Below are 21,630 nucleotides of genomic sequence, written 5' to 3' on the forward strand. Positions count from 1 at the left end.
AAAGCCTGAAAAGCCTCAGGTCATGGTGTTCTTCAGATTTGGAGTCACCAATTGAAATAATTGATGTGCTGAGTATTGGGTCTTCTAAATCCAAACTCAGAATTTTGCCCTGGTTAGCATTTTTTAAATGATGCATCTATTTGATTTTCGTGTGCTTGATTTCAGTGCACCATTTCCATTGACTCTGTCTGAAACACCCCGAAGTGCTACCCTGGAAGGACACTATGAAAATGAAAGAGAAGGTTGTATTGATCATTTTATTACTGTGCTCCCATAAAATTACAAACATTCATCAAAAAATGAAACACATGACTGAGCTAAGTATAGCCCTTAGATGAGTGGCGGTGCTGAAGTGCCGTCAAAATACGTCGTGCATAATTATCTAAGAGGAGAATTTGGCCCCTCGCAACGGACTGCATGTTATTAAATTAACTTTCAGTCACTATGGAACTGTGGCAAACTCAAATTAGTGATCTACAGGTGTAATAGTTCCCCCCCACACACACCATTATCGATCTTCAGAGCCAGGAGCCATCCAGCCTCCCATTCTTTGATTGCTTCGAAGGTATTGCATCCACATCAGCCTCCGAGCTGAATAATCATGCTCCAGGAACTCTCGGTAGCTCTAATGCCACAGGTTCAAGTCAAGGAGCAAAGTAATAAACTGAGCAGAGTCATGGTGGCAGAGGGAAGAAAGAGGGGGCTAAGTGAATTCAGGTCAAGGACTTGAATATGGCTCGGTTCTTTTGAAAAAGAAGCTACAGAAAAGCCCCAGGCAATTTGGAAGCATAAAGACCCCATTGATTTTTCTTGTTGCTTTGCAGACCAGGTATTACAGTCGATGGTTTTAAACACTCTCATGGGTAAAACAAAATGAACTGAAGTTATTTATACTTTTAGCAGTAAAAAGGGGAAAATCCTGTTCCTTCCTCTCTGGGAAGAAAGATCCTCGTGCTCTGGAATCAATTCAATGGGGGAGAGGGGCTTAGCAGGGCCTCCTTGAATGGCTAAGTAATGGGGAGAAGAGGCTGATCAGGGCCAGAGGATCTTTTATTAAACTGTCTTTTTGTTCAGTGTTTGTACAGCACCGAGCACAATGTGGTCCTTGTCCATGACTGGGGCTCCTGGGTGCTATGGTAATACAAAAAATAAATGAGCAGATCTTCTGATCTCTCCCCTTCTTTGGTGGCATGGATACTAGGCTGTGGAGGTTACTCCATTCATTAGGCTGGAGTTGCCTCTACAGAGCAGCTTCAGTGCCCTTCTTACTTCTCAGAGATTGTAGTATTGAATTACTCAGACTGGACATTGGGGAAAGAGTTTGCTCCTCCATGGACACACAGGCACCCTCTGTCCAAGGGCTACCAACTGACTCACTGATAGCGAAAGTATTTTGTTGTTTCCAGCTTAGCCAGTTCCTGCTTGTATCCAATGTTTAAAGTTAGGATGACTAGAAGAAGAGGGGGTCAAAATATTAGTTTGAGATCAATCAGTAAATCACTTTTTGCTCCATGGCTTTGCATTGTATTTTCCCAAGGTCTGCTTTTTGAAAGGGCTATTTTCTAGAAGGACACACAGACAGCTCTAGCAGACACATCATATATCAGGGTCTTCAGCTGGTGCTAAGCAGTTCAAAAGTTCATGCATTTTTATAGCCTGTGCCCTGTATGTTTACATTCTAGCTCCCTACAGAAAAGTGGCAATCACTAGATGTGATTGTTTTTCAATATATCCCTGCACACCTATATCCCAGCACTGGTAAACACTAGGGGCCTGATTTTTCAACATGCTGAGCTCTCAACTCCATCGCTGCCAAGTTTCATGCAGTTCAATGTGTGACATTTTATGCAAGTTATTTAAGGACCTAATTTGCCTGTTTGCAAAGGACCATATACTTTAGCTTATGGTCAATACACCTTTCTCCACACAGTGGCAGGGATAGGACATGGAGGTGCACACGGTGTAGCAGCTAAGAGGCTGTGAAAGGTAGATGAGGTGGGCGGAGGTGTCTGGGAGGAATGGGTGCTGGTGGGGGAAGGCAATGGTAGGTGCTTGTGTTGGTGTATGCCAGAGGGTGTCTGCGTGCTATTTGCACAGCTGAAGTTGCGTATCTTAGGTCGACCCCCAATGTAGACCAGGGCTGGGTGCTGTAAGAAGGTGACTGGGTTAGGTGGGTGGCAGCAATGGATACTGCTGGGGTTGGATGGGTTCTGGGAAGTCTGGGAGTACTAAGGTAGGTGACAGGGCCCTGTCTGGGAAGACAGATGGGGTCTGTCTGGTGGTTTGGTAGCTGAGAAATCAGTGGCTGAAGTCTCTCTCAAGGACCGAGGTCTGGAATCTAGCTGGGGGTCTCTTTGCATGGCAGCAGCTTGGGCTCTGGCTGGTGGTCTAACTGAGGCCAGGCCTCTCTGAGGCAAGGGTCTGGCTGGGGGCTTTGCGGAGAAGGGGTCTGTCTGATACAGGAGTGTGGCAACTGGCTGGGAAGTAGGGCCTGGGGTTGGTCTGGGGCACAGAGGATGGTCAGGGGGAGCCTGGGCCTATTACTGGACCCCCTCACCTTCTGTCCCCACCAACCATTGCTGCCACCCCTCTACTGACTGCTGTTGCAACTCCACCACTGGGAGCCGGCAGGAGCAGCCAGAGGGGAAATGGATAGGTGCCTGAAGACAGGCTCCTAGTGGCTGGCAGGAGAAATACAGCACGGGCGCACAGCTCAGCCACACATGTGAGGTTCATGTGAGAAGCAGCCCTGCAACTCCAATTGAAGTCAAATGGAGCTCTTGGTGCTCAGAACTTCTGAAAAGGTTGCCCTAAGTTTTTTGTTTTTTTTTCATTTCCAGCAGTCTTTCATTTTCCATGCTGAGCTAGCAGTAATTGGGTAGAAGAATCAGAGGGACATTAGCAGTCCTTGCTACGCCACTGACCAGGAGCCGCCTGAGGTAAGCCCACGCTCCAATCCTGCACCCCAATCCCCTGCCCCAGCCCTGAGACCCCCAAACCCGGAGCCCCTTCCTGCACTCTAAACCCCTCACCCCTGGCCCCACCCCAGAGCCTGCACCCCCAGCCCAGAGCCCTGACCCCCTCCCATACCCCAATCCCCTGCCCCAGCCCAGAGCCCCCTCCCACACTCTGAACCCGTCATTCCCAGCCCCACCCCGCAGGCCTTACCCCTGCACCTCAACCCTCTGCCCCAGCCCTGGACCCCTCCCACACCCCAAATCCCTCATCCCCAGCTCCATTGGATCATGGGGATCAACAATTTTCTTCAGCAGGGTAGCTGGAAAAATCTTTGAAAACCACTGTTCTAAAAGATATGTTCTAGGAATTATTTTGAGGAAGTTCTGTGTTATACTGTAGGTCACACTAGATGATCACAATGATCCCTTCTGGCCTTGGAATCTATTAATCTAAGAATTTGGATGCACCGATAGACATTATGTATGCAGTTTTTATTATTTGTTAAGACTCGTGATGTACTTAAGGCACACAATAACAGACACTGCCCTGAAGAGATTACAATCTAAGATTTCATTTCCATTTGCAAATGTAGGTTTTCTAGAATCAGATATGTTGCTCTGCACATTTTGCATGTATAATTTAGAAGCCTTCTTTGAAATTTGATTAAGTGAATATTGTCAGTAACCTACCAGTTTGCACTATGCTGAATGACATTAGTAATATTTTTCAATATCTTTTATTCACATATACGCATGAAAATCCTCTTTTATTTTATAGCTCTTCTGATACCCTGTTTAAATAGGGGAGAGAAAACATGTTTTCAGAACAAATTTTCTAAAATCCATAAGCTTCAAATGTTTTTGACATATTTGCAGCATTTTACAAGACTGAATTTAGAAACGATGACTAACTTTCCATTTTCTTTGTAGTGTGATTGACAAGTTCATTTTCACATTCAGGTATGTGCCCTCTGATTACCATTATGATACGAGAATGCTTCTTCCCACATTATGGCTGCTTACACATGGGAATAACTGCCATACTTTGCCTAAAGTACCAATAATTACACTGCAACTACACGGTAAGCAATGTAAGTGTCTAATATAGCATTGCTGCTTCATGTTATTGAATAGTCATTTAGACGCTGTTATGTTTGACAACTGTATGGTATAATTATATGTTACTTCAAAATCTTTCTTTTACAAAGTGCCACCCCCCCAAAAAAAATCATTTTTATTTTAAAAGACTAAAACATCTCAGAAATAATGCCTGAGCTGATCTGAATGCGGAATCAGAAACAAAACTGAACCTGTCATTGATTGAGTGAGTATACAAGGCAAAAGATGAAAAATGTGACTAATTTAAAAAAAAATCTCTGGGACTAAACCTCGACAGTCACAGTGGTGCTCAATTATTCCTGTAACCAAACTATAACAGGAAAAACAGGAAATTAGTAATAGGCAGCAAGTTCTCTAGGATTATACTGAGGATTGGAGTCACAAGACCCTGCGTGCTAATCCTGGCTCTTCCATGTCTAAAAGCTTGTGACTTTTAGACAAGTTATATCTCCTCTCTGCCTCAGCTCCCCTGACTGTAATAAGGTCCCTCTCGCCCTTCTAAGTGTGTTATGAGAAACAGCATCTATAAAGTCCTGGTCCAGTAGGTATACTGAGCATCACCACACCTAAGTTTCTTTGTGAATCTTAGCCCTGTGTCTGGAACCCACAAATACACTAACAAAAAATAGAGTCCGATATTTAATCAGTAGGAAAGTCAGTTCAAACAATTCAGGATAATAAACTGTATAAACTTTTAAGAAATCAAGTTAAGTGACAGCACCTTATCCTGCTATACACCCTACTAGAGATTAACACCAGAGTTATATCTTTATAGAAAAAGAGGACAAAATGTACTAGGTTTGTTACAGAATAGCGAGAAGTATATCTGACAGATCTTAACTAGATTAGCTTGTTGGTGATGTTGATAATGCTTATAAACATGTATTCATCACAGGTCTTTATTAACATTGCTTAATTAATCCAAACAATGCTTCAGTGAGGAAACTAAGTGTTTATTTTGTTATCTTTCTATCAAAACTGATGAAAGCCATTGTGATTGCTTTTAACATGGATGCATAAGGGGTTAAAGAAAAAGCCATACACACACTGCTATATTAGTTAACAAGTTAGTTAACACTCTCCACATCATGAAAAGAGCCCAGGGGTGAGCAGGAGCTGAAGGCCCCAGACTGCCCCCAGGGTCAGGATGGAGATGGAGACAAGGCAGAGTTCAGCCACACAAAGGGTGAAATGAACTTCAGTAAATTACTTCCACCCCACTAGCCTGCCTGGAGCAAGTAAGGACTTGTAATTTTGAGTCACAGTTCCTTCCCAAGGCTCCCTCTGGAGTGATGCAGCTGCGCACATACACACACACTTATACAGGAGATTGAGGAAAAGTTCAAACTATCGTATGCCCCAGATGTAGTCCGTGTCAGAGCCAGGAATAGCAATAACTCCAGAGGAGAAGAAGTGGGAATTTGTGGAGGTAAAGGGAGGGAGGTTGATGGCAAAATGTTTGAGGCTAGGCAAAAAATGGCAAAGGCTGACCTTGCATAGAATTATAGTTATAAGAGTGTATGTGTGTATGTACACATGAATATATATTCACATTTGCAACAATGTGTATGTGCATGTGTGTATATATATGTGTGTGTATATATATATATAAAAATGGGACCAGCCATGTGAACCTGCAGCGTTAGAGAATTTCCAAAAGCACAACCAGGCAAATATAATAGATATTGTCTTAAGCTGTCAGCATTTTAGAATATTGAGAGATGGGAATTCTAGCTAATTTGCTGAGCAAAAAAACCCAAGAAGCCATCACAGAACATGTCATCAGCACATTTGACAATATTTCTATAGCTCCGATTCATTTAGTTAGGGTATCTGACATGAGCATGACAGAAAGCAGATGAGTCTCCATGAACAGATTTCAAGATTAAACGAGAGTCCCTTTCCTCCTCTCTTACTTTTAGTGAGGAGGGATAATGATAAACGTAACCCTCATGTTCTGTAAAGCGGTCATAGATTCTTGCTATTGACAGGATTGTGCTGAAAATAAAACTGCAAGAGGTAGAGAGGTATCCAAAGTAAATTAAATTATACTTTTTTTTCTCAAATACACAGCTACAGTCAAACAACATAAGAACATAACGGCCATACTGGGTCAGACCAAAGGTCCATCTAGCCCAGTACCCGGTCTTCTAACAGTGGCCAATGCCAGGTGTGCCAGAGCGAATGAACAGAACAGGTGATCCATCCACTGTCACCAATTCCCAGCTTCTGACAAACAGAGGCTAGGGACACCATCTCAGCCCATCCTGGCTGATAGCCATTGATGGACCTATCCTTGATGAACTTATCTAGTTCTTTTTTTAACCCTGTTATAGACTTGGCCTTCATAACATCCTCTGGCAAGTAGTTCCACAGGTTGACTGTGTGTTGTTTGAAAAGAATACTTCCTTTTGTTTATTTTAAATCTGCTGCCTATTAATTTGATTTGGTACTCCTTAGTTCTTGTGTTGTAAGGAAGAGTAAATCACTTCCTTATTTACTTTCTCCACACCAGTCATGATTTTATAGACCTCTATCAGATCCCCCCCTTAGTCATCTCTTTTCCCAGTCTTATTAATCTCTCCTCATATGGCAGCAGTTCCACACCCCTAATTATTTTTGTTGCCCTTTTCTGAACCTTTCCAATTCCCGTATATTACTATTACCAACAGGAGAGTGGGGTGGGGGGCTGGGGGGGAGAAAACCTGGATTTGTGCTGGAAATGGCCCACCTTGATTATCATACACATTGTAAGGAGAGTGATCACTTTACATAAGCTATTACCAGCAGGAGAGTGGGGTGGGGGGAGAGAAAACCTTTTGTAGTGATAAATGCCCATTTTTTCATGGTCTATGTGTATAAAAACATCTTCTGTATTTTCCACAGTATGCATCCAATGAAGTGAGCTGTAGCTCACAAAAGCTTATGCTCAAATAAATTGGTTAGTCTCTAAGGTGCCACAAGTACTCCTTTTCTTTTTGCAAATACAAACTAACACGGCTGTTACTCTGAAACCTGATCCCTGAATGTCTCCTTCTCCTCAAAATTTGGGACTATACATAACCCCACTTTTGTTTCTAGTCTATCACAGTATACACTGAGCTGGATTAAATAGAATGATTATTTCCTGAATTTTGTTTTGTTTGACACAGCAGCCACTTCTGACATTCTGTTGGAACATGAGTTAATTTAGGAGAAGAGGAAAGAGTTAGCTGTTTCTGGTTTGGCTTGGTTCCAATCCCACTACACTGAAGAGTATTCCAGAAGTGGTAAGGGTCAGGATGAGAACATTTCATTCGAGAAACTTCAATTGTATGACTCTTTTAAAATCAGTGGGAAACACAATAGCCTCTCCAAAGAATGGGGGAGACACAAGTATTTTGATAAAAAGGAATTTCAGAAAATCAGTGTTTTTCACTGTATTGCTGAAATTTGCCACAGAGTCAAGTCTCCACATTGGCACCCACTATATTAACAATCAGCATGTAACTACTATCCCCACAAGTATTTTAGTTTTTAAATGATTTTACTTTGATCTGCTTATGCCCCTTTTATGTTGGCTTTCCTTGACTATTCCAGCAAACAAGATTTTCTAGCATGAATATATGCAAAAAGCAGACTTTGGATTCAACTATGCTTGAATTGTGAGTAACATATTTTGCATCCATCTATGCAGTTTGCAATTTCTGCTATTGTTACTGGTTAGTTATACGATCAGGGAACAGAAATAATGCCATGTGACTTACATAACTAACCAACATAACACAAATGACAGGTTTCAGAGTAGCAGCCCTGTTAGTCATTGATGTGTCATTACACAAAGTAAAACTATTTCCCCATGTTTATTTCCCCTCCCCCAACTGCTCCTCGGACGTTCCTGTTAACTGCTGGAAATGGCCCACCTTGATTACCACGACAAAAGGTTTTCTCCCCCCGGCTCTCCTGCTGGTAATAACTCATCTTAAGTGATCACTCTCCTTACAGTGAGAGTGGGGTGGGAGGAGGTATTGTTTCATGGTGTCTGTGTATATAATGTCTTCTGCGATTTCCACAGTATGCATCCGATGAAGTGAGCTGTAGCTCACGAAAGCTCATGCTCAAATAAATTGGTTAGTCTCTAAGGTGCCACAAGTCCTCCTTTTCTTTTTGCAAATACAGACTAACACGGCTGTTACTCTGAAACGTCTCCTTACAGTGTGTATGATAACACCCATTTTTCATGTTGTGTGTATATAGATCTCCTCACTGTATTTTCCACTGAATGCATCCGATAAAGTGAGCTGTAGCTCACGAAAGCATATGCTCAAATAAATTGGTTAGTCTCTAAGGTGCCACAAGTACTCCTTTTCTTTTTGCGAATACAGACTAACACGGCTGCTACTCTGAAACCTATCATCTCCTCTGTGATTTGAGAAATACCATGGCACAGGAGCTGTCATCTGTCTTTTACGTCTATACTATATTATAGATGTTGTGTAATTAAAAACAGATCTAGTTGATGAAATCCTGTTTCATCTCCCTGAGGCTACAGATCATCCTTCTGTAAGTTGTCATTGCTTTAAAACTGTTCCTGCTGTTGGCCTTCTTCCTGCTCTTAAAATGTATTTTCCCAGTTGCTCAAAAGAAAATACTTTCCTGGTGCCTGTATGAACATTAGTGAACACTTCAACCTCTCTAGACACTCAGTAAAAGATTTAAGGGTAGCGATTTTGCAACAGAAAAGCTTCAAAAACAGACTCCAAGGAGAAACTGCTGAGCTTCAATTAATATGCAGACTAGATGCCATTAACTTGGGTTTGAATAGAGACTGGGAGTGGCTGGGTCATTACACATATTGAATCTATTTCCCTATGTTAAGTATCCTCACACCTTCTTGTCAACTGTCTAAATGGACCATCTTGATTACCACTACAAAAGGTTTTTTCTCCTGCTGATAATAGCTCATCTTAACTAATTAGCCTCTCATAGTTTGTATGGCAACTTCCAACTTATCTCAATGTGTGTGTATATATAAGTTGGAAGTTGCCATACAAACTGTGAGAGGCTAATTAGTTAAGATGAGCTATTATCAAGCAGGAGAAAAAACCTTTTGTAGTGATAATCAAGATGGCCCATTTAGACAGTTGACAAGAAGGTGTGAGGATACTTAACATAGGGAAATAGATTCAATATGTGTAATGACCCAGCCACTCCCAGTCTCTATTCAAACCCAAGTTAATGGTATCTAGTTTGCATATTAATGCATATATATTAATATATATATATATATACACACACACATTGAGATAAGTTGGAAGTTGCCATACAAACTGTTAGAGGCTAATTAGTTAAGATGAGCTCTCTCTCTCTCTCTCTCTCTATATATATATATATATATCTTCTTACTATATGTTCCATTCTATGCATCCGATGAAGTGGGCTGTAGCCCACGAAATCTTATGCTCTAATAAATTTGTTAGTCTCTAAGGTGCCCCAAGTACTCCTGTTCTTTTTGAAGATACAGACTAACATGGCTGCTACTCTGAAATCTGAATCTCAAGATTAACTCATGTCTGTATGTATACTGTTCTTTTAACCAATTATCTCTCAATTTTATTTTGTAATAAATTCTAGTTTAGTTAATAAGAATTGGCTGTAAGCGTGTATTTCGGAAAGGTCTGGAATATTCATAGAGTCATAGAATATCAGGGTTGGAAGGGACCTCAGGAGGCCATCTGGTACAGCTCCCTGCTCAAAGCAGGACCGATCCCCAATTAAATCACCCTGGGAGGTAATGTGTCCAATTCTTTGGGATTGGTAGAACCTTTTTTATATGATGAATAAGATTTTCAGAAATCCTCATCGTACGTGACTTGTGTGTCTAGGTGGAGGCCTGAGACTGGGTTACTTTAAGAGAACTGTGTTGTTGGCTTCTGGGCAACCAGTGAGGTAACATAGAAGCTATTGCATGCTGGTCTGGTAAATCTAAGTATTGGAATATCCACCAGCTTTGGGGATTGTCTGCCCCGTTCTTTGCAGTTCACACTAATTGAGTCCCTCAGCTGGTTCCCCTGGGAATCCGGTCACAACATGATCTCTAAAAAAGAAAAGGAGGACTTGTGGCACCTTAGAGACTAACAAATTTATTTGAGCATAAGCTTTTGTGAGCTACAGCTCACTTCATCGGATACATTCAGTGGAAAATACAGTGGGGAGGTTTATATACATAGCGAACATGAAACAATGGGTGTTACCATACACACTGTAACCGGAGTGATCACTTAAGGTGAGCTATTACCAGCTGGAGAGCGGGGGGCGGGGGCGAACCTTTTGTAGTGATAATCAAGGTGGGCCATTTCCAGCAGTTGACAAGAACGTCTGAGGAACAGTGGGGGGCAGAAGAATCTGTCCTATCTCGGGGCCTCTCCTTCTGTCCCTCCACCCGCACGAACATGACACAGTTCTGTGGTGACCTAGAATCCTATTTTCGATGCCTCCGACTCAAAGAATATTTCCAACACACCTCTGAACAACATACTAACCCACAGAGAGCTTCCTACCAAGACTACAAAAAGACGGATTCTGGGTGGACTCCTCCTGAAGGTCGAAACAACAGACTGGACTTCTACATAGAGTGCTTCCGCCAATGTGCACAGGCTAAAATCGTGGAAAAGCAGCATCACTTGCCCCATAACCTCAGCCGTGCAGAACACAATGCCATCCACAGCCTCAGAAACAACACTGACATCATAATCAAAAAGGCTGACAAAGGAGGTGCTGTCGTCATCATGAATAGGTCGGAATATGAACAAGAGGCTGCTCGGCAGCTCTCCAACACCACTTTCTACAAGCCATTACCCTCTGATCCCAATGAGGGTTACCAAAAGAAACTACAGCATTTGCTCAAGAAACTCCCTGAAAAAGCACAAGAACAAATCCGCACAGACACACCCCTGGAACCCCGATCTGGGGTATTCTATCCGCTACCCAAGATCCATAAACCTAGAAATCCTGGACGCCCCATCATCTCAGGCATTGGCACCCTAACAGCAGGATTGTCTGGCTGTGTAGACTCCCTCCTCAGGCCCTACACTACCAGCACTCCCAGCTACCTTCGAGACACCACTGACTTCCTGAGGAAACTACAATCCATCAGTGATCTTCCTGAAAACACCATCCTGGCCACTATGGATGTAGAAGCCCTCTACACCAACTTTCCACACAAAGATGGACTACAAGCCATCAGGAACAGTATCCCCGATAATGTCACGGCAAACCTGATGGCTGAACTTTGTGACTTTGTCCTCACCCATAACTATTTCACATTTGGGGACAATGTATACCTTCAAATCAGCGGCACTGCTATGGGTACCCGCATTGCCCCACAGTATGCCAACATTTTTATGGCTGACTTAGCACAACGCTTCCTCAGCTCTTGTCCCCTAATACCCCTACTCTACTTGCGCTACATGGATGACATCTTCATCATCTGGACCCATGGAAAAGAAGCCCTTGAGGAATTCCACCATGATTTCAACAATTTCTATCCCACCATCAACCTCAGCCTGGTCCAGTCCACACAAGAGATCCACTTCCTGGACACTACGGTGCTAATAAGCGATGGTCACATAAACACCACCCTATACCGGAAACCTACTGACCACTATTCCTACCTACATGCCTCCAGCTTTCATCCAGACCACACCACACGATCCATTGTCTACAGCCAAACTCTACGATACAACCGCATTTGCTCCAACCCCTCAGACAGAGACAAACACCTACAAGATCTCTATCAAGCATTCTTACAACTATAGTACCCACCTGCAGAAGTGAAGAAACAGATTGACAGAGCCAGAAGAGTTCCCAGAAGTCACCTACTACAGGACAGGCCCAACAAAGAAAATAACAGAATGCCACTAGTCATCACCTTCAGCCCCCAACTAAAACCTCTCCAACGCATCATCAAGGACCTACAACATATCCTGAAGGATGACCCACCACTCTCACAGATCTTGGGAGACAGGCCAGTCCTTGCTTACAGACAGCCCCCCAACCTGAAGCAAATACTCACCAGCAACCACACACCACACAACAAAAACACTAACCCAGGAACCTATCCTTGCAACAAAGCCCGTTGCCAACTGTGTCCACATATCTATTCAGGGGACACCAACATAGGGCCTAATCACATCAGCCACAATATCAGAGGCTTGTTCACCTGCACATCTACCAATGTGATATATGCCATCATGTGCCAGCAATGCCTCTCTGCCATGTACATTTGTCAAACTGGACAGTCTCTACGTAAAAGAATAAATGGACACAAATCAGACGTCAAGAATTATAACATTCAAAAACCAGTTGGAGAACAGGTCAATCTCTCTGGTCACTCGATTACAGACCTAAAAGTGGCAATACTTCAACAAAAAAACTTCAAAAACAGACTCCAATGAGAGACTGCTGAATTGGAATTAATTTGCAAACTGGATACAATTAACTTAGGCTTGAATAGAGACTGGGAGTGGATGGGTCATTAAACAAAGTAAAACTATTTCCCCATGTTTATCCCCCATCCCCACTGTTCCTCAGACATTCTTGTCAACTGCTGGAAATGGCCCACCTTGATTAGCACTACAAAAGTTTCTCCCCCCCCGCCCGGCTCTCCTGCTGGTAATAGCTCACTTTAAGTGATCACTCTGGTTACAGTGTGTATGGTAACACCCATTGTTTCATGTTCTCTCTATATATATAGATCTCCCCACTGTATTTTCCACTGAATGCATCTGATGAAGTGAGTTGTAGCTCACGAAAGCTTATGCTCAAATAAATTGGTTAGTCTCTAAGGTGCCACAAGTACTACTTTTCTTTTTGCAAATACAGACTAACATGGCTGCTACTCTGAAACATGATGTCTGGTATCTAAGCTATCACTAGTTTCTAGTTCAGTGATCAATTCCTCTTTAATCTGTCAAAACAAGATCTAATATAGGATTGCCCCTGTGCTGGATGCCACACTTTTTGAGTTAGGATATTGTCATCTACAATATTTAGAAATTACATGGATGTTTTAGTACTAGCAGCATGAAACTTCTAGTGTTGTTGTACTTTATTTAGGTTTTCCCCAAGCTGGTACCTGGGAGCATCAAGCCTCAGCTAGTCAAACTAGCAAGACAGAGATGCACATTATATCCTATAACTACTCTCAAAAAAAAAAAACCCTACTAATTGCTTCCACTATGGGATGTCATTCTAAGAATATGCGATGGATAGAGAGAAGTAAAGTAACTTGCCCAAAGTCACAAGGCAAGAGACTAGAACAGAGTATAGTATTTTACAATCCTGTGCTAAACCCACTGGACCACACAGGGCAACAGCCTTCTTCCCAGATGGATTTTTAGATTTGTTCCCAAGATTTCTTTAAGCCTGAGCTAATAAGACTTACTGGTCATGTCCTTCTCACTGACACCCATGTTTGTTTGTTACCTGAATAGGAAAGGCAGTTTCCTTTGCTTTTCACTTCAAAAAGTGTGAAATTAACAGCATACATGTGGAAGTTTTAAATTTTTTTGAATTACTGTGAAAATGTGAATTTTTAGTTGTGTTCCTTGGCAGTGAGAATATTTTGGCTGTTTGCTTGTTCATTTTTGCGATTCAGTTGTTTAGGGCCAGTTAATCAAACTATTTCCCTGGGCCAAGACTATAAATTATATCCTTCGTCCACTCCACCTGAGAGCAGAAAGTCTAAAACTTGCCTTCGTGGCCTGTAAGCTGGCTAGAGCACTGGAACAGAAATACAAGAATACACTGGGTACACTGTCCAAGTGATCAGAGAGAAACGGCCAGCAGACCACAGTAGCACTTTCCTGAGTCAAACCAAATTGAAATATTTTAATAAAATCCCATCTGTGCATGCCTTTTCTCTCCCTTTTGATCTTTTGGATGTTGTCTTTCATTTACAGCTGCCCAAGTCCCTACTGTGTCCAGCCCGGAGATGGAAGCATAACTGCCCAGAACTAGCATTTGTCCACATTGTGCAGCTATTGTTCCAGCTATATCAGATAATTCTGGTAAAGTGAAAGTCATAGGGCAGCATTCTCAGCAATTATGCTTTGTCAAACATCAATGAATCTGTTTGAAAAGCAAGGCTGAAAATAGGCAGCTAACAAAGATGCAACAGCTTCGTGTGAATTAACCATATTTGGCAGCACAGCAGTAATGATAGTACACGCAATGATTCAGGCTACTGCTATGGGCTTGAAAGATGGCTTGAATGTAGCAGGCAAGCAAATATTGGAAGTTGATGGAGCCTGATGCTGGCAACAATTAATTAGTGTGTCATAAACAGAGAAAAAGCAATGAGAGGATATCATAATACATCAAGAATGTGGCTTTAAGCCACAGCCCGCATATCTGGGATGAGGAGGAGCGGAACTGCTAAGCAGCCTGTGATACAGACGGGGCAGATGAACCTTTTGTAGACCTTTGTGCCTGGACCATAGCCCTGCCTCCCCCCCTCTGCCCGTGCCTCACCTCCGCTCAGCCTCTTCTCCCCGAGGCCCTGCCTGCTGTTCACATGTGGGGGAGGAGGGGAGGAAGGGTGGAGAGGAGCAAGGAGGAGGACGGGGCCTCAGGGGGAAGAGGCCAAACTGGGGTGGGGCCTCAAGGTGGAGCACAGGCAGAGTGGGGGGGAGGGACCACAATCCTCTTTTGAGTGTGGGCCCAGAGCCATGGCACCATTGTAAACCCGGTTACTGGACACAGAGGCCCACTGGTGCCAGCTGTTAAAGGATTCACTGTTCCTAACAGGCCCAACAAACTCACTACACCTAGTATACCATTTTCATGGTATTTAGCCATAAATTATGTCATGTGAGGTCTCTAATAAAAGCTTGTCATACTGCTCCTCATAATCATTGTGTAGTGTATGTACGGATGATATTTAAGGAGTTGTGTACGTGTACTGAAAGTCTGTCACCAACCAAATTAAAATGCAGGCTTCTTCCAGACAGAAGGTAATGTGTGTACCTCTGTCAAATGTAAATTAAGCATTGTAAGCCAACACAATGGAAGCCCTATTTACATACAGCCTCAACAGGAAAGGAGCAGGGTGAGGAGGGGAGCTACTGTCTGTGAGAAGAAAAGGAGTACTTGTGGCACCTTAGAGACTAACCAATTTATTTGAGCATAAGCTTTTGTGAGCTACATCTCACTTCATCGGATGCATCCGATGTGAGGACAGACAATGAAGGGAGCATTGTACCAATCACTCTTGCATTCTACCTTTCCCCACCACATCAGAAATGGTTAGCACTCAAAGAGGGTAAGCCTGGAAGTAGTCATTGTTTTCTTACAATGCAAGGTTTGGGAGTATGACTTGCCTCTTCCTTTCCTAATGTAGCCACAACCACAGTCTGACCCATACTGTGGAAGGGTTATTGTTGGTAAAATGCAACGGTTAAAGTTGGAATATTTTACATATATATCATCAAGTGGAAACCATGCAGAGAAGGGAAGGGGGCAAAATACTGTATGAGGGAAGAGACCAAAGTGGATGAAAAAGGGTGGCTGGGCCTCACAAACAAGGGGTAACATTATCATCTGATAGGTGTGAAACAGATTGATACATAGGCATGGGAACTAGGAGTGCTGCAGCACCCCTAGGTTTTGTGTGGGGTCCCGGCCACTGGCCCTGTGCCTGAGATCCTGGCCATTGGTGCCGTGCCCAGGGTCCCAGCTGCCAGCCCCTTGCCTAGTGGCTCCACTATCAGCCCCGGTCCTGGCTGCCAGCCCGGGGGTCCCAGCTGCCAGCCCCATGCTCAGGGCTCCACTTCTGGTTCCGGCCTGGGGCTCTGCACCCACCCCCAGCTGTGGCCCCAGTCTCAGCTACTTTACCCCGTCCGTGCCCCACCCTCCCCAAAGCCACGACCCTGCTCCCGGCCGCATCTCTGAGGGGTGCAGATAGGGGTAAGGGAGGGTGCAGCTCAGCACCCCCACTCTAAAAACTGTTCCAGCGCCACTGGAGTGGTATGAAATACATGGTACACAGTGGGCCCAGCCTGACGTATATAATGGTAGAAGGCACAAGATGATTGAAGAGAAAATATCTGGCTAAGGCAGACAGTTAATTGTTTGAAATTCCTACTTATGTTATGTACAGCTCCCGTACTGAAAGTTTTTAAAATCGAATTCGCTTTCCACTATTTATGGTGCTTCACACCTTTTGGTATTTTTCTCAGTTTGTACAGTCAGTAAGCTAAGCAGTTTCGCTGCTCGTTGCAGTTCACTTCTAGTCACTTAGACGCTGCTTTTAAATTGTTAGCATAATGGCAAAGAACTATATGGGGTTTTTTGTATAATTTAATTTTTTCCCAGGGAAATACTTCTATTAGTTTTAGGTTTTGTAAAATCTTGGATCTTGGATATGCATCATTTCCAGCAATGGTCAATCTTATTCTTGTTGTAGCTCATGAACAGAATCACAATGGCTTACAGCGAACATACCAATGAAATATTTTCTCCAGAGCAATCTGGCTTTAGAGGTCTAATCCTGCAAGATGCTGAGCACTTTCAAGTCCCCCTGAAGCCAGTGGGAGATAAAGTTACTCAGCACCACTGTGGTAGAGAATGATATAGAGGCGACCTGTTCTAACAGGGGATCTTGCAGACATTAAGTAGGTACAGCACTCCAAAAGCAGAAAGGGAGGGTGGTCATTGCACCTCCTCTTGAAAGAGTTCAGTTTCCCCATGAAGGGCAGTTGTGGGGAAGCTAGGGCCAGCAGCAACACTAGCCTAGAAAAAAAGTGAAATTCTGGTCCCATTGAAGTCAATGGAAAAATTCCTATTGACTTCAGTGGGTCCAGGATTTCCCCCCTTGTGCACAACTCTGTATTGGTTTGCAAGGGTGGATGGGTGAAAGCTCTACATGGATGAGGCAGAATTGACCTTTTAATGTAAACTGTATTAATTTAGACAAAGGATTTCAGTTAGCCACTTGCAGCAAGTTTGTAAAAGATGGGAGCCCTGGGTTAATTAAGAGTAGCGGGAACAGGTGATAAGCTCCCTCAGCACAAAGCACAGCCCCTGCAAGTGGTGCCAGCCTCTTCTTGGTAGGGGGCTGAGGTGGCCTTTAGCCTGCCCTCACCATGGGTAGGCCCTTGCTCCACCTCTTCCCCCAAGGGCAGGCCAGAAGCTGGAGCTGGGCAATGGTAAGAGCTGCCCAGTGAGCCCAGGCTGCTGTGGAGACTCCCAGACCTTCCACTTGCCCTGGGTGGTGCACCCCATGATGAGGGGACATATCATGGGCTTCTCTTAGGCCCCCTGTCCACGATGAGGGGAGGGTCCAGTGCTCCCCACAGCAACACAGGATTGCTGGTTGACTCTTACCATGACCCATCTCAGACTTCTGGCCTGGCCAGGGGGTGGGGCTTCAAGGGGGCAGAGGAGGAGCAGGGGAGGGGGCCACAATTCCAGTGCCGGTGCCCCCTCCACCATCTACACAGGTTCCGGTGCTCCTGCTGGTGATCCCTCGGAGTTTGGGGAGGATTGGCTTCCATAAAAGTTATTGCTGGTGAATCCGCAGGTGGCTAATGAGACTACTCTGGGATCCACAGATTTTGTCACAGTTGGTGCAGACATTTCCCAGTGGCAGGGGCAGATCTGGATTGTTGAGTTGGGCTGCAGCACATTCTTTCCTCCCTTCCAGTTTCTCTGTTTCCTGTTGTCTTTGTTGGATCTCAAAATACTGAAATCCTTGCCACAAGGTCCTTTTCCATTTTGGTTGGCTGAGGACTTGGGTTTCCCATGAGTTTGTCAATATTGCACTTTGAAGCATTTTTTTGCCTTCCCCTTGTTCGTTGGCCTTGGCTCAATTGTGAGAATATGACCTGATTCAGGAGTCAATTGTCTGGCATTCAAAAAACATGACCAGCCCAGCAGAGTTGGTAGGGGATGATCATAACTTCAATGTTGGAGATTTTGGCTTGGGACAGAACACTGATGTTGGTCCATCAATCATCCCACTTGATTCAGAAAATCTTGCGGAGGCACCATTGATAGTATTGTTCAAGAACCCTGAGGTGTCTATTGTACGTAACCCAGGTTTCAGTGCCATACAAGAGAACAGGGTACAACAGCCTGGTACCTGAGAAGCTTGATTTGATGCTTGATGTTACAATCTTCAAAAACACATTTTCTCAAGCCTTCGAAAACTGCACTGGTACATTGGAGGCCAGTGTTGAATTTCCTAGTCAATGTCAGCTTTGAAACAGATGGCTGCCAAGGTAAAGGAAGTGTTCAACATTCTTCAGGGTCTCTCTATTGCTCTGACTTATGGGAGCAGGATCCTGGTGATTTGGAGCCTATTGGTGGAGTACTTTAGTTTTCTTGGTGTTGAGTGTGAGGCTGAGTTGGTTGTAGGCCTCAGAAAAAATATCGACTATGTTTTGAAGATCTTCTTCTGAGTGGGCACAAAGGGCACAGTCATCTGCATGTTGGAGTTCAGTGACTGATTTAGTGATAGTCTTCATCTTGGATCAGAAGCAATTGAGGTTGACTTACTGTATATTTATCATATTTATGTAGCACAATAAGTCTTCGGGTGACCTTAGGATATATAAAACATGACAGGTTCTGCCCTCAGGAGCTCATGGTATATAATTTTATACTCTAAAAATAATTAAGTTACAAAATAAATTTATAGAAAAGAAACAAAGTTAAACTGGAAAGAGCACTGGGAAAAGTCAAGAGCTAGGGTTCTTTTCCATTTTGTTAAATCATCTATCAGCAGTTTATTTTGATAGAATCAAATAGAATAAAATATAGTGTTACTGCTAAAGTTTAAAAATCAATGATTATGTCATATGGTGAAGTAAATTGCAGTATATAAGCCTACTGAAAAGGTATTTTCTAAATGTCATGACTTTTTAGAATGTCACTTAAAAATCTTATTCAATGAAACAAACAACAATTTGAACTGTTGTACAGTGACACAACGTACATATTTTTAATTAGCAAGTGAGAGTCACACTTTGACTTTGCCCTAGCCTTGGGTGGTAAATGTAAACAGACCTACAGACCTTTTCAGTGCAGCACTGTCAGTTCTCTATGACAGCACACACACGCACGCACTGGTACTGAGTTTCCTGTAACTTTTATTTTTATTGTGATTGCATTTACATGGACATTCAAGTCAACCGTGTGAGTCTAAATGTCTTAACCATTCAATAGCTGAGGGAAGGGCATTGTGAACGGCCATGAGGGAATCTGAGGGTAGTCTGCAAGTATAATTTGTACATAGTCTAACTGACCACAATGCAAAAGGGAGAGTCACAAAGTCCCCACTTGTAGTCATTTGCAGCACATCTGGTCACTCTATATCTGAAGCAATGGAAGGCCGATGGCATGGAAGGTCAAAAACCAAAGGGCTGGATTGTTGATCTGTCACGAGATAGGCATTGGCTATGTATGAAGCTTGTCATCTGGAGATGACATCAAGGTTCTTTCAAGGCATTTTCCAAATGGGATGCCTTGAGCTAAAATGGTTTATAGGTAGGCTAGACACATCTTTAAACTGGGGTAGATAGGGCATGTCTTCCACCTCAAGGGCAGATTCTGCAAGGCTTGATGTCAGAAGGGGCAATGTTGGACAGGACCAGCAGCCAGCCCAGGTTTGTTGGTCTTATTGTACCAGTTATTATATGGATAGTTTCATTCAACTGAGTGTCCACTAGCCCTGTGTGAGAGGAGCTTAGCCACACCAGTAAGAAATTAAATTCAATTAAGCAAATACACTAAAACAGCCAGTGAAACCTGAATAGAGGTGACTATCAAAGTTCAGGTTACACTCAAACTTTCATTGTAACTTTGTTTTCGTACTCAAAACCTCTGGATTTTTTTTCCCTTCTGGTACTGAAAGTTTTTGGGCTTGACTGAGACATACAAGTGATTTTTTTTTTTAAGTCTCAAGAAAATGCCTTCAGCTGTTTTTGAATTTTGAGAGAATGAAAAAGAATTTTAGCAGGTTAAAAAAACATAGCTCACCCCATATGCAGGAAAATCCTGTGTAGGTACAGCAAACTGAGTTTCAGCTGACAGTTTACTACTGGATTGTCAATCAGGAGGAAAGCTTCCTCCACACACATCACAGGCAGGGCAGTTGTCCCCGCCATACCCTCTGTTATGCTTTTTAGCATGGTCAGGTAGTCGAGAGCATCTTCCTCATGAGTATACAGCAGCCTCTGTATTTCAGGAGCCATAGAGAGAACCATGGATATAAAGTTAAAACTACAACTCTCTTTATTAGATACATAACAAGATGGCTCACGCAGACCCTGAGCTTGCAGATCTTGAGAGTGTCTGCATCATGTCCGAGACCCCTCACAATGGGAGGCCCTCGGCACATGGCTAATTTTCAAGAGACAAGTTTCAGAGTGGTAGCTGTATTAGTCTGTACCAGCAAAAAGAATGAGGAGTACGTGTGGCACCTTAGAGACTAACAAATTTATTTGAGCATAAGCTTTCGTGGGCTGAAACCCACTTCATCGGATGCATGCAGTGGAAAATACAGTAGGAAGATATATATATACACACACACAGAGAACATGAGAAAATGGGTGTTGCCATACACCAGTGGTTCCCAAACTTGTTCCGCCGCTTGTGCAGGGAAAGCCCCTAGTGGGACAGGATGGTTTGTTTACCTGCCACGTCCGCATCTTCGGCCAATCGCAGCTCCCATTGGCCGCGGTTCACTGCTCCAGGCCAATGGGAGCTGCTAGAAGTGGTGGCCAGTATGTCCCTCGGCCCACACCATTTCAGCAGCTCCCATTGGCCTGGAGCAGCGAACTGCGGCCAGTGGGAGCTGCGATTGGCCGAACCTGCGGACACAGCAGGTAAACAAACCTGCCCGGCCCACCAGGGGCTTTCCCTGCACAAGCGGCGGAACAAGTTTGGGAACCACTTCCATACACACTATAATGAGAGTGATTAATTAAGGTGAGCTATTATCAGCAGGGGAAAATAAACCTTTTGTAGTGATAATCAGGATGGCCCTTTTCCAACAGTTGACAAGAAGGTGAGAGTAACAGTAGCAGGGGGGAAATAAGCATGGGGAAATAGTTTTACTTTGTGTAATGACCCATCCACTCCCAGTCTTTATTCAAGCCTAATTTAATGGTGTCCAGTTTGCAAATGAATTCCAATTCAGCAGTCTGTCATTGGAGTCTGTTTTCGAAGTTTTTTTGTTGTAATATTGCGACTTTTAGGTCTGTAATCGAGTGACCAGAGAGATTGAAGTGTTCTCCGACTGGTTTTTGAATGTTATGATTCTTGACATCTGATTTGTGTCCATTTATTCTTTTACATAGAGACTGTCCGGTTTGGCCAATGTACATGGCAGAGGGGCATTGCTGGCACATGATGGCATATATCACATTGGTAGATGTGCAGGTAAACGAGCCTCTGATAGCGTGGCTGATGTGTTTAGGTCCTATGATGGTGTCCCCTGAATAGACACAGTTGGCAACGGGCTTTGTTGCAAGGATAGGTTCCTGGGTTAGTGTTTTTGTTGTGTGGTGTG

The 21,630-nt window shown here is 43.5% G+C and overlaps 1 long non-coding RNA gene across 1 annotated transcript in view; it reads left to right on the forward strand.

Annotated features, from left to right (window-relative positions):
- Positions 1-2,844: 2,844 nt before the first annotated feature.
- LOC122465340 overlaps positions 2,845-21,630 on the forward strand; it is a 31,547-nt gene continuing 12,761 nt past the window's right edge. The window contains exons 1-2 of the long non-coding RNA XR_006290091.1: positions 2,845-2,939; positions 3,918-4,039. This is a non-coding gene — a long non-coding RNA (uncharacterized LOC122465340). The remainder of the gene's footprint in view (positions 2,940-3,917; positions 4,040-21,630) is intronic.

This window comes from Chelonia mydas, chromosome 3 (genome assembly GCF_015237465.2).
Source record: "Chelonia mydas isolate rCheMyd1 chromosome 3, rCheMyd1.pri.v2, whole genome shotgun sequence".
Classification (NCBI taxonomy): domain Eukaryota; kingdom Metazoa; phylum Chordata; order Testudines; family Cheloniidae; genus Chelonia; species Chelonia mydas.